Source organism: Drosophila innubila, chromosome X (assembly GCF_004354385.1).
Source record: "Drosophila innubila isolate TH190305 chromosome X, UK_Dinn_1.0, whole genome shotgun sequence".
Classification (NCBI taxonomy): domain Eukaryota; kingdom Metazoa; phylum Arthropoda; class Insecta; order Diptera; family Drosophilidae; genus Drosophila; species Drosophila innubila.
Window position 1 is genome coordinate 24,188,478 of NC_047626.1, and position 12,395 is coordinate 24,200,872.

A 12,395-nucleotide genomic window follows, 5' to 3' on the forward strand; every position below is an offset into this window, starting at 1 on the left:
CTCAAAGTAGAGACTCTCATGCCACAAGACACAGGGTTGCACAGTCACAGTCACAGCACAGTCACAATCCATGCCTCCAGTGCACTCTTCTAATGGCCATTCATTTTTCTTAGACGGCGTCAGATGGCGCAGCCGAAAAGCGCAAGTTGCACAATCAATTTGCAGCTTGGCAAACAGGCGACAAAGCTGACAGACGAAAGGAAGCTGGGGAAGGGGATGGGGCAGTGTGGCAAGGAGGTGGCAAGGAGGCTACAAGCTGCAGGCGTTACTTGAGCTCAAGTTTTGGATGCGGCCAACCAATGAAATGGCTCAATCAATTAGAAGCTGTCATAATGCGTCTTCGACTTGCAACTAGCAACTTGCAACGTTGTGTGCATGTTGCTGCAACATCAATAAGCCGGAGCAGAGACTAAGACTAAGGCAGAAACAGAGACAGAGGCAGAGACAGAGACAGAGACAGAGACAGACAACATGCGTGCCTCACTTTACTGCCTCGTATCTTATGTGATGAAATTTATGCTTAATTAAAAGCGACACAACGCGAGAATCGAAATGGAGAAGAAGATGGAAATGGAGATGGAGATGGAGAAGGAGAAGGACAAGGAGAAGCAGATGGTAATGGCGATGAAGAGGGGAAACAACGCATCGTTGACTGAGATAAGAGAGCTGAGAAGTTGACCAAGTTGGCAAAAAGGATTCCCTCACTTTGCTTTGGGAACTGACAATTAATGCGCTTTTGAAACGCACAGATCGACAACTGCGAGTTGACTTCAAAATGGAGCGCAGACTTGACTTTGCATCTCTACATTGAGAGAAAAAAGACTGTCGTCTACAAATGTGTTTATCAGATGTGCTCCAGAAATATTTAGTATTTTCGAAGGGAATTAGAATCGAAATGTCGGTGTTGCTTAAATGTCAGATACTTAGTATTTTCGAAAATATTTTCGAAATCAAAAAAAACGGCTGCCTCTTAAATACTTCACGTTTTAACCAAATTTTTAGGCTTAGGAATATTTGATATAATTAAAAATATTTATAAAAAATCCAAGGCTGCAAACCACTAAAATGTAGGTTAAGGTTTGGTTCGATGGTTTGAACCATAGAGCAAGACTTTGGTTTGGTTCGCAAACCGGTTTACATAACTCGTAAACCCAAGGTTTGGGTTCGATCCTTGGTTCAATTATGTCAAAAAAAAAATATGTTTTTTGTATATAATTTTTTATGATAATTATATTTTAGTTAATTAAAAATACAAATTTAATTTTATAATAGTTCAAATTAGAATTAAGATGACCTATTAATTTATGATTTTATGTTATAATATAATCTAAGTAAACTTGTTTGGTTTCCGCGCGATTGAATTCACTTCACTTCTCGATAAACACTAAATTCCGAGAAATGTTTCGATTGTAGATCATTTAGTTCTGCAAATGAACTACGATGAACAAACTCCAGTGAGTTGTCGATGTTTTCATGGAAAACGATTCAATCAACTCGATAGATCGTCGCCTTCGCGGAAATCGAGTTGTCGATATTTCGATGTATTTTCACATCACTAATAAAAAGAATATAATTATTTTTTTTTCGAACCGAATCTTTAATTCAGGAAATGGGTTCGGCTTAGGTTCGGGTTCACGGAGTATACAACACCAAATGTTCGGTTCATGATCCGTTTCGGATTGCTTAAAAACCAGAACTGAAACAGTTCAGCGAGGTTCGGTTCAGAACCGGTTTGCAGCCTTAAAAAATCTATGTGCATTTTTATTCAATTTAAAAATTAATTTAATTTAATTCAAAAAATTACATTTTGTCAAATCTCTCAAAATTTTTGTAGACATTTGAAAGCAATGGAAAAGTAGTAAAAAGTTAGTTGTTGTACTCTTAAATATTTGAATTTCCAAGTTAGACAACTTGAAAAGAAAAATACAAATATAAGTTTTGTACAAATTGCAGTCTGAAATTTGAAACAATATTATAATTTTTTAGGTGTTCTCCTTATCCAGCTTCTCGCAGTGCTTCTTCAGAGCTCTGCGCGCTTCTCTCCTCTCCTCTTCTCTCCCGTCTTGAGTTGACTGTACTCTCTAATTCAATTGAAGTGCCCGCACGCATGTTATGCCCCACTGTCCAGCCTGCCTGCCACATGGATGGATGGAACGTCTGTGCCTCAGTCAGAGACAGCATCAGAATCAGACGCAGAGGCAGATGCAGAGGCAGAGTCTCAGAAGACTTTGGAGACTGAGACTCTAGAGTTGGCGTCTTTGGCCTGCATCTGAAGAGAAAGGCTGTTGTTGTTGTTGTTATTGCTGTTGCTGTTGCTGTTGTTATTTTTGCTGCAGCACGTTGCCAAGTTTTGCACTCATTAGTCTCCCACAACGTGAATTAAGATAATCTAGCAGGCGCGACGACAACGTTGACTTCGATTTGGTCTTGACTCGAGTCTCAAGACTCATGAGTTGCAAGTTGCAAGTTGCAAGTTGGACTTGAAATTGGACTGCGACTTGGGCGCTTGTTGTGCAAATGAATTGTTTCTGATTTCGTTTGAACGATTAGCGCCATGAGCACGCCTACCCCTCTTCCTCCCTCTTTGATACACACACTCTTCCCCTCTCTTTCTATCTGTCTCTCGCTCGCGCTCTCTTTCTCTCAGTCGTCTGCCTGTTGCAAATGCAAATGGTTCCCGGCATGCTTAGCAATTAGTCTAATTGCATGACTCGCCCAGTTGCAGTCGTAGGCGTTGACCATGCCCCCCACACCAGAAGCACTCTCTTACCCTCACACTCAATGCTTAATCCATTGGCAATGTGTGTGGCCAGCTTCTCCCTCAATTCTCGCTCCACCTTAAAATGCACATTGCGCATACGCACTGTGAACACGTTGAGCCTATTGCAATATTGCCTGCAGATTGGCTACTCAACTACAACAGCAACAGCAACAGCAACACCAATAGCAACTACAACAACAGTAACAGTTTTCACTCCTTCCTTCGTCTCCAGCCCCTTTCCCTGCCCCCTTCCCTTTCTGCCAATTGGTGCATGCGTCGTCGATTCGTCGACCTGTAGCAGGTGCATTGCCACTGGGTAGACCTGACTTGGGATCAGCACAGACACCATTCGCATTCATATGAATATCAACATTTTCCTTAGATTTAATCATTTGCATTGTCAAGTTTATTAAAAGCTCATAAAATTGTGACTCAAGTGACAATGGAGATGCATAAAAAGAGAAGTGGTGATAATTATATAAAACTTAAGCAAGCCCTTAAACCAACAAGGATGACATAATTTCTTAAGAAGCTAAATAATAAAGTAACAATGGAGGACGTGTTAATCAGTGTGATACTTAATTCAAAAGGAAGCACAAGCTTCATAATAAGCATAAAAAATTGTTTAGGAAACCATTAAAAAGACATTTGTAGATTAAAAATAGACAAATAGCAGCTAATGAAGTGACAATTCAGGTTCATTATAAAGTTGCCCTGTTCACTATAGAACACATAAAATATATACAGTTCGCAATAAAGTGACAATGGAGGACGAGTTAAAGCACTAAAATATCATCAAAAAGAAACTTGATGGTCAAAAGAGGATCACAAATTTAAAAATTAATTAACTGACAGTGGAGGACATACATACTATACATATACAATAAAATGGAATAATTTTTTTGATATCATTGGATAATGTGGAAATGGAGGTGTGCATGTTCCATTTATGGTAAAAAAAAATTACAATGGAGGACTCTGCCGCTTAAAAAAAAACATAACTAAGTGCCATATTCTTATAAAAACAAGTGACAATGGAGCTTACTGTTCGCTTTGTATCGATAATATAACATTTTTTGCTCTGCATTCAAACACCTACGTCTCCTTTATTTCTTTCTATGAAAATGTGACCATGGAGGACAAAAGTGAATTTTAAAAACTGCTGTAAGATATCCGCTGCTTCCACGAAGTGAACATGGAGAATCAATTGCTCTTGGCTTTAGTTCAGCTTTAACACAGTCAAAGTCACATATCCTCCATGGTCACTTTGTGTGAACAATTTTATTGATAGATAGCTAAGAGTAAGGAGATAAGAAGATTTTTTTTTTTTAATTTGCATAAAGGAATGTCAATGATTTTTATTTATTTTTATTTTTTAATCCTAAAGTAGAATAAATTCTAGATAACAATTGTATGACCAGAGCTACTGAGGCCTTCTATTAATTTATAGGATATCTGCTTAGTCGAAATCACTCAACGATTGACGAACTTTAGTCTGTGCAGGTTACAAATATTCTTTTTTTTTTGCATTTTCGACAGTCATCAGGAGCAGCAACAACGGCAACAACAAAGACAACAACAAGAGCAACAACAATAAAAAACTGTTGTCCAGGCATCAAATGGCAGCAGCACAACAACTGCACCGTTGCATATACGAGTGTGTCTGTGTGTGTGTGTCTGTGTGTGTGTGCGTGACGTGCTCCTTTGTCCAACCAGAAGCTGCAGCAGGAGTTGAATGTGTAGTTGGAGTTGGAGTTGGAGTTGGAGCTGAAGCTGAAGCCTCTGCCAGATGATTAATCGAATTAGTTTTTTCTTTTTCCACTTTTTTTGATTTTCCTGTTTTTTTGAGCTTTCACTTTGCTGGGCGCTGCTTTCATTTACATTTTCTTTTGCACTTTGGCCACGTTGTACAGTAGTTTGTTGCATATTTTTGTGCGCATCAGGATGCGCACTCACACACACACACACACACACAGATAGATAGACAGATAGATAGACAATCGGACAGACGGACAGACAGACAGGAAAGTGGAGTGGCAGCTGACCAACTGCGTCCGTGCTGGATTTTTGGCAATGCCTGACCCACGTTTCTCTAAGCCCCCCCACCCCTCTCCACCCTCCTCTCTTGGCCAACGTGCTGGCATTCATCCTGGCCAAAAACGTCGTTAGCATGCAAAGGGCACAGGCAGAGAAAAAAAATAAAGAAAAAAATGAAAAGGAAGACAAAAAAAAATGCACATTTCGTCTGATGAAATGAAAGCCTTGTGCTGATGCCCAGCCAGCAAAGGGGAGGGTAAGGGTTAAAGGGTAGTTCAAATGGGGTACGAGGGAAGGGGATGAGGCGGGTGCTATGTGTTGGGTGCGCTATAACTGCAAATTGCATGGGCGGCTCTAAGGCAATTTTTTAGATTGTTTTCTCTATTTCTGATTTTTTTTGTCGTTTTTGTATTTTTCTTTCAATTTTGTTGTTGTTGTCTGTGGCATTTCATTTGATTTGCCTTTGTTGTTGTGTGAAACGCAATAAGAGCATCAAAGTGCAACATCCACCCACACACACACACACACACACACACACACACACATATGCAGCTTGGTAGGTTTTCATTTTCCTTTCTGCCTTTTGGCCTGCCATTTTCAGCGAATGATTGTTGCATAAACGTAGTCTTTCTATTGTTGTTGCAGTGTCTCTGTCTGTGTGTGTTGTGTGTGTGCTGTGTGTATGTTTGGCATTCATTTGCCGCCCCGTTGTGCACTTTGTGCAATCCCTTTGAATGGCAGCCGTCGCATCCACATCCGCTCGTCAATTGCCATTGGCGAGTCTCTGGGCGCACATGTGGTATGAGCAATATGCCCGCTACAACTTCAAATTGCAAACCAAAGGAGGAAGGAAGCGGGAGAGAGACAGCTACAAATAGGAGACATATGTATATACATTCAGAGACTAACTAACTCTGAGCAAATGATGCAGGTAACAATTGCAAAGATGAATTTTAAAAATGTGAAAATGTTTCGCAGATCAAAATTGTAGACAAATCACTCACAATTACCAGATGTATATAATCTATAAAATTTATCAAATTATTAATCTAAGACGAAAATCGATCAAAATAATTTCATAGCAAGTAAATTAAAAGTTAAATTTAAAACTGAAATAAATACTAGAAAGTGTGTTTATATATATTTTTATGATTCCTTTATTGTTATATTAAACTTACTTCTAAATACTAATTATAATTTTATTATTACGTTGCAGTTTTAAATGCAAAAAATTATCAATTATTTTAAGTTTTAAAGAAAGATAATAAAAATATAAAAATAACTTCTGTGAGGTAATATTTATTTTTTTTACATAGGTTTTTTATAGTCCCTGAATAAAATGTAGTCAATAAACTTTATCGAATTAGCTCAGACAGAATGATTAAATAAAAAGGTAGAATATTTCAATTTCAACAGATTTCTACACTTGGACTAATTGATTAAATATTTTTTTCATCTTTTTATGTTATGTGTTATAAATATAAGGCATTTTGTATTTATAAACTCAAAATTGTGGTGAATGGCAGCAGTTACGCTGTTATTCCCTGTATTCCACCCTCTGCCCCTCACCAGCAGTTTCCTATCGTTGCTTTTTAGGTTTTCCATTCATTTTTGCAGATGCACAAATATTTCACCTGTTATTTTATATAGAAAGAGACAGAGAGAGTCACCGAGAAGTCCCGCTAATCACTTGCCAAGGCATTTTCCTCTCTTTTCCTCCAGTGGCGGGGGTAGGAAAAGTGGGAAAACGTGCTAAGCACTCGTCATGCAGCTCTAAGTAAGAATATTAATATGCGTCCTTGTGATGCAGATGCAACGTCGACCGACAGAAGCATTACAACGCACACGCCCCTTAAAAAAATAGTGGGAATGGGTGAGGGAAGTGGGAAGTGGGAAGAGGGAGCAGGGGGATGAACGGACGAAATGGCCACTTTGCGTCGCGTGTGGCAAGCAAATGAAATTGCAGTGAAAATGAAAATCTAACGCAGAAAATGTGGGGTAAACAAAAGCACAAGAGCAACAACACAAAAAATAAAGAAAAAAACAAAAAAAAGCAGCTAAAAAAATGTAAAGAAAAGAAAAATAAGACAGAAGGATACGTTATCCTTGAAACGTAAAACGTGGTTAGGGTTCGGTTCGTTTGCTTCGGGAAATGTGTGGAAATGCAATGCCAAAGAATGCAACAACACAACGAAGAAGGAGAAGGAGTAGTAGAAGGAGAAGGGAAGAAGAGAAGAGAGGAGAAGAGGAGGAATAAGTCGTCGTCAACGTTCTCTTGCTCCTCCTTATGCTCTGATGCTCGTCTTATAAACATCATTCATTTTGGCCCCTTGTGCATGGGATTAAGGTTATTTCAAGGATGCCGCTAGCTTCCCAAACAACAGCAACAACAACAACAACTGGGGAAAATAAAATTTCCCAAAAAATAAAATAAAAAACGAATTCTCCTTTTGCGCGTAAACATCATCAAAATTCATCAATCTCTGCCAAAAACTTGTGAAAAACTTCGTTTTTGGTCGAGAGCAGGGCGAGGAAAGTGCCTGCAATTGCGTGCTGTGTGTGTGTGTGTGTGTGTGTGTGTGTGTGTGTGTGTGTGTGAATGTGCAGGATGGAAGCGCATAAGAAAAGTGAACAACGAGGACGAAGGACGAAAAAAGACGACTGCAATCGGCGCACATTTTGGCATTTTGAGCGCAGCGACGCGTGCAGCACGCAGGACGACGACGAAGATTGTGACTGCCTGTTCAGTTCGCCTGCCAGCCTGATGAGCCTGGCTAAGATGCTGCCCACGAGCCTTGGCATTTGCCAGGCTCCAACAACAACCACGTCGATGGGACAAAACAACAACAATGTCGTCCTGCTTGCTTATTATTTTGCCAGTGCCATCGTCGTCCTAGCGATAACCTCAATTTTTGGCACCCTGGCCAACAACATTCCCTCCTCCTCCTCCCCCCCCTGACCTTCCCCTTCCCTGCCTACTTAAAGCCACCATCAATGGCGCCTTGGTCCTACACAGATTTTATGTCCCCTTGCATTTTCTTATGTTTCTTGTATGTCTTGGCGTCGGGTATTTTTAATTTTTCACAACTCCTGAGCCTAACTATATAAAAAAAATCGCACTTTTCACAAAATTTTTTTTTTGAATTTTTAAATATTTTTATGAAATACGATAAAATTGTCTCAGCTATGTTTTGTGAAAATTTCAGCCTCCTATGTCTTATGGTTTGGGCTGTGCAATGATCAGTGAGTAGGTAAGTCAGGTCAAATAATTATATAGATATAAACAAGTTTATAAATATAAATAATAGTGTTCGTGGGAATAATAAAGAATAAATTTAAAAGACTAATCATAGTCATGTTCAACTTGGCAAACTTGTTGCATAATTCAAGAGCTTTTAAGCGATATATCTTAAGCAGGGTAGTGGAAATCGGTAGGCAAGTGAATTATCTCTGTTTGTATGTATCTTAATCCGTTCGTCATATTCTCAACAAGTTTTATTTGAATTGAAAGACTATAATATCGGTGAGAATACTATTATATTCTCACAACTATTTCTCATATCAAAATATATTTTTATATTTAAAGATATTTAACAGTCTAAAAATTCTAGACCTACGTCCTGCTTATCGTTTTCAAGGGTATTCAGTCTTCGCTATGTCCAAGATCTCTGTACTTGCTTGTTTTTCATATTCATTTTTTTAGGTTCTTATTTTTTTTTGGTCTGATAAAACTCTTTTCATTTTGTTCTTCCCTGTCCCGACGTCCTGTTCGTTTTTCTTCTACACCATTCGCCTTTCGCCATTCTCTAGTCGCCTTTCGCCTTTCTCCATTTTCCACTCCCCGTTCGCCATCATCTTTTTCCTTAACGCTTTTAGCAGTAATGACGAAAAGTGTCAGCGTCCTCGACGAAGGATAATAACAAGTATGGACAGGCACAGTTACGATAGCTACATCATGGCTTGCTTGGGGGTGGAAGGGAATGACATTTTCCTCATTTTTGTGCCTGCTTTGGTTTTTCCTTTTTTCAATGTCTTGGATTTTTCCACTGCGACAACGAGTTGATGTTCTTAATTGATGAAGAAATTTGGGTTGTGATAAAAAGAGAAAAAAATGGGGGAAAAATAGTATGAGCACTCTAGTCCGGGTATGCGCGACTTTGAGATACTTAATTATATTTTAACGAAAAGTTTAAAACTACTAAAATGATTTTCCATTTCAATGGCAATTAATATATAATATTTGATGTCTTTGAAATTATGAAATTTATATTAACGAATAACGAAAAATTACTAAAAATATAATTTAATAAAATAATAATATAATCTAATTATTTTTCGAATTTAGTCAAATATTTACAAATAACTTTTAAGCTGTTGAAATTACAAGAAAGGAGTATTTATTAATTTCCGATTGATAAATACTGATGTTGTTTTGAAAATATGCATTATGATCATAATGGAGAATCTTTTTTAGCCGTTCTAAGCTGCAATGTTTAGACAGCAGAGTGTCTAATAGAAGAGCTTACTCTGTGGGCCATATTCATTGAGAGCTGGCAGCTCAATTGGTATAAGCCGAGTTCCAAATCCAGGTAAATTCAGCATAAAACTTGGCCATAACTTAGACCCGGTGCAAGGCAATAGTTGCAGTTGCAACAACACAGCACTCTAGCACTTGTTGTGTGTGTGTGAGTGTGTACAAGTGTGTGTGTGTGTGTGTGTGTGTGTGTGTGTGTGTGTGTTTGCTGTAATCTTCGCACTTTGCACGCTTTTTTGCAGTTTCAATTTCACACAAATTCTGCCTAATCTATGTAAATGCGATTAAACGCTTTCCTAAAAGACCCAGAGTCGTCGACAACCAAGGGTTAAGGGGAAGAGTGCCGAAAGGGGAGATGGTGGCTGGTAAGGAGGTAAGAGGCAAGTAGACGAACCATCAAGTTTAATGGCCAAAGCGTTAATGAACACGACCAGGCATCGGATTTGGAGGTGACTCCAACTCAGTCAGAGTCTCAGTCAGAGTCTGAGTCTGAGTTTCAGTTTCAGTCTGAAGTCAAATCCGAGTTGCAATCGCGACAAACAACAACGAGAAGAAGAACAGGTAAAGGACACTCCACACACAGTTGCGTGGCTTGCAACTTGTGGCAACAGCAACAACAACAGCAACAGCAACAACAACAACGAGAGAACGAGACGCGTTGACTGCGCAAACGCAACGCATGCGTCTTGTTTGATTTGAAGATTTCAGAGAAATTGTTGACTCCAATTCAAGTTCTTCTTCATCATCATCGTTGTGGAGTCTTCTTCTTTGCATTTTATTTCTTTCTTTTTTTTTTGCGTGATATCCTGGACAGCACATAGTCTCAGAGTGCTGTGGTGCTGTGTGGTGTTGTGTGGTGCTATTTCCATAGCCACAACTTAATTACACATTCGTCCAATTAAAGTGTGCAAAAAGCAATTCATCATCGCACAGCCGCTTGCTGGCCCGTTATTGCTGGCCAAGTTCTAATAGCAATTAAATGAGAGACTTCTCTCCCCCCCTCCCCACTCCCCACTCCCCTCTCCTCCTGTATGCAGTTCAAGTCGAGTCGACGCAGGTGCAACCGAGTTGCAGTTGCAGTTATCGTTTCACATGCAACAGGCACGTTAAATGGTCATATGGGTGTACACATATTGAAATGGCATCTCTCAGTTATTAAAATGAACGGGTCTTCGGTCTCAGTCACCCCTCACGCCCCCCCTCCACCACTTTCCTCTTTACCATCGCACTCTGACTTTCCACTCTGCATATTAAATATACCGATATATACGTCAAGTAATTTGGGCTGTGGCAACTCAATCAATTGCCACACACACACACACATACACGCATAAACACAACAATGCAAATTCTTCTTTCTTTTCTTCTGCTCTTTCTACATTCTCTGACAGCTGCTGTTTATCCAGTTCCGGCTTTTGAGTGTGAAAGTGACTAAGTAACAATTACTCGTATGACTTTCGTTTATATCATTGAATCTATTCAATCATTAAGGACGTAACGTAATCTATATTGAATTCCTCAAGTAATATATCTTTCATTTTAACATATGTAGGGATTGAAAGAAAGGTTTCAAAACTATGATTATTGTCTCAAAACTAAGAATTTTCGTCTAAAAAATGCATCAAAAACAATAGGTTCTTAATTATATTTATTTTGTTAATGTTCATAAGTCATATCTCTTGAATTTTTTTTCTTTCTTACACTGATAGAAAAATGCTGTGAAGTTTTAATATTTTTTAAAGTTTATTATATTTAATTTTTATACGTTTTCTAATAAAATTGAACATAATAAAATCAAATCCGGTTATATTAGTTTTTACTATGTTTTTTTTCAATCAGTGTATAGTTGTCTAATTAAAAAAATTGTATGGAAATAAATCATATTGTTCTTGCTTAAGAACATAAATATGATTCCATAAGCCTTTAATCTATACATCTAAAACACTTTGTCCACTCACTGACTGATTATTGCACAGCCCAAACCATAAGACCTAGGAGGCTGAAATTTTTACACAACATAGTTGAGACAATTTTACTATGCAATTTTATTTTATGCGTTTTGCGAAATTCGAATTGCAAGTAGGTCAAATTCGGGGTCAGAGCTCACACATTAAGAAAATTGCTTAGTATGAAAAACTTTGTTGTTTTTTGAGCTAACGTAACCAAACTCACAGATTGTGTCAGCTAAAACTCTCTGATCTATCAGAGGACATCCTAAAAATTGTATTTATCGGTTTTGCTTCGACAATAAATATCTCTAAGCAAATCTCAACTGATTCTCAAATGAATTTTCTTTTAAGAACTGTTTTTAATTTAAGTAGAAATTTACGAGTATTTGCTGTGTTGTTTTCCTTGGAATTTCGTTGTCATTAGCTGACACCCTTGGGCTGAGGTGGGGAGACTGATAAGTTATCCGTTTAGCAACCGATCCAACCCTGGGCCAACCCACTGAATGGCCGTTTATCTTGTCGGCCCCCGCCAATTAGGCCAAGTCATGGCGCCTGCTTCTAAGCACTTGGGATGCAGCTTGTAGCTTGTAGCTTGCAGATTGCAGCTTTGCAACTTGCAACCTGCCACTTGGCAGTGGCAACCTGCAGGGCACAGCTAATTGCTAAAGCAAACACACAGTTTCTCAGACTGTCATTAAAAGTGATTATGATTGAACAATCAAACACGCCCACCAAGAGAGCCAAAAACAAAACAAAACAAAACAACACAAAACAAAACAAAACCAGGCTATAAAATATACGCCCACGGCCCAAAGGCGGCCGTTAGACGCACTTGGCGTTAATTACAGATACAGATACAGATACAGATACAGATACTTCTTTTCCCTCTCCCCCTCTTTCCCTTACCCTGCCACTCTATCTCTCAACTGTGCGTTGAAACACGTTGTCTATTCATTAAGTTAATCACAGGTTGCAGTGCGTCAAGCGGCAGTTGCAAGTTGAAGTTGTAGCTGAAGTTGAAGCTTCCGCCTGTTGTTGCAACAATTGCGATTCAAATGCAACGCGCATGCGCTTGCAACTTTATGTTGCAGCTCTTTTAATTGCCAACACAGCA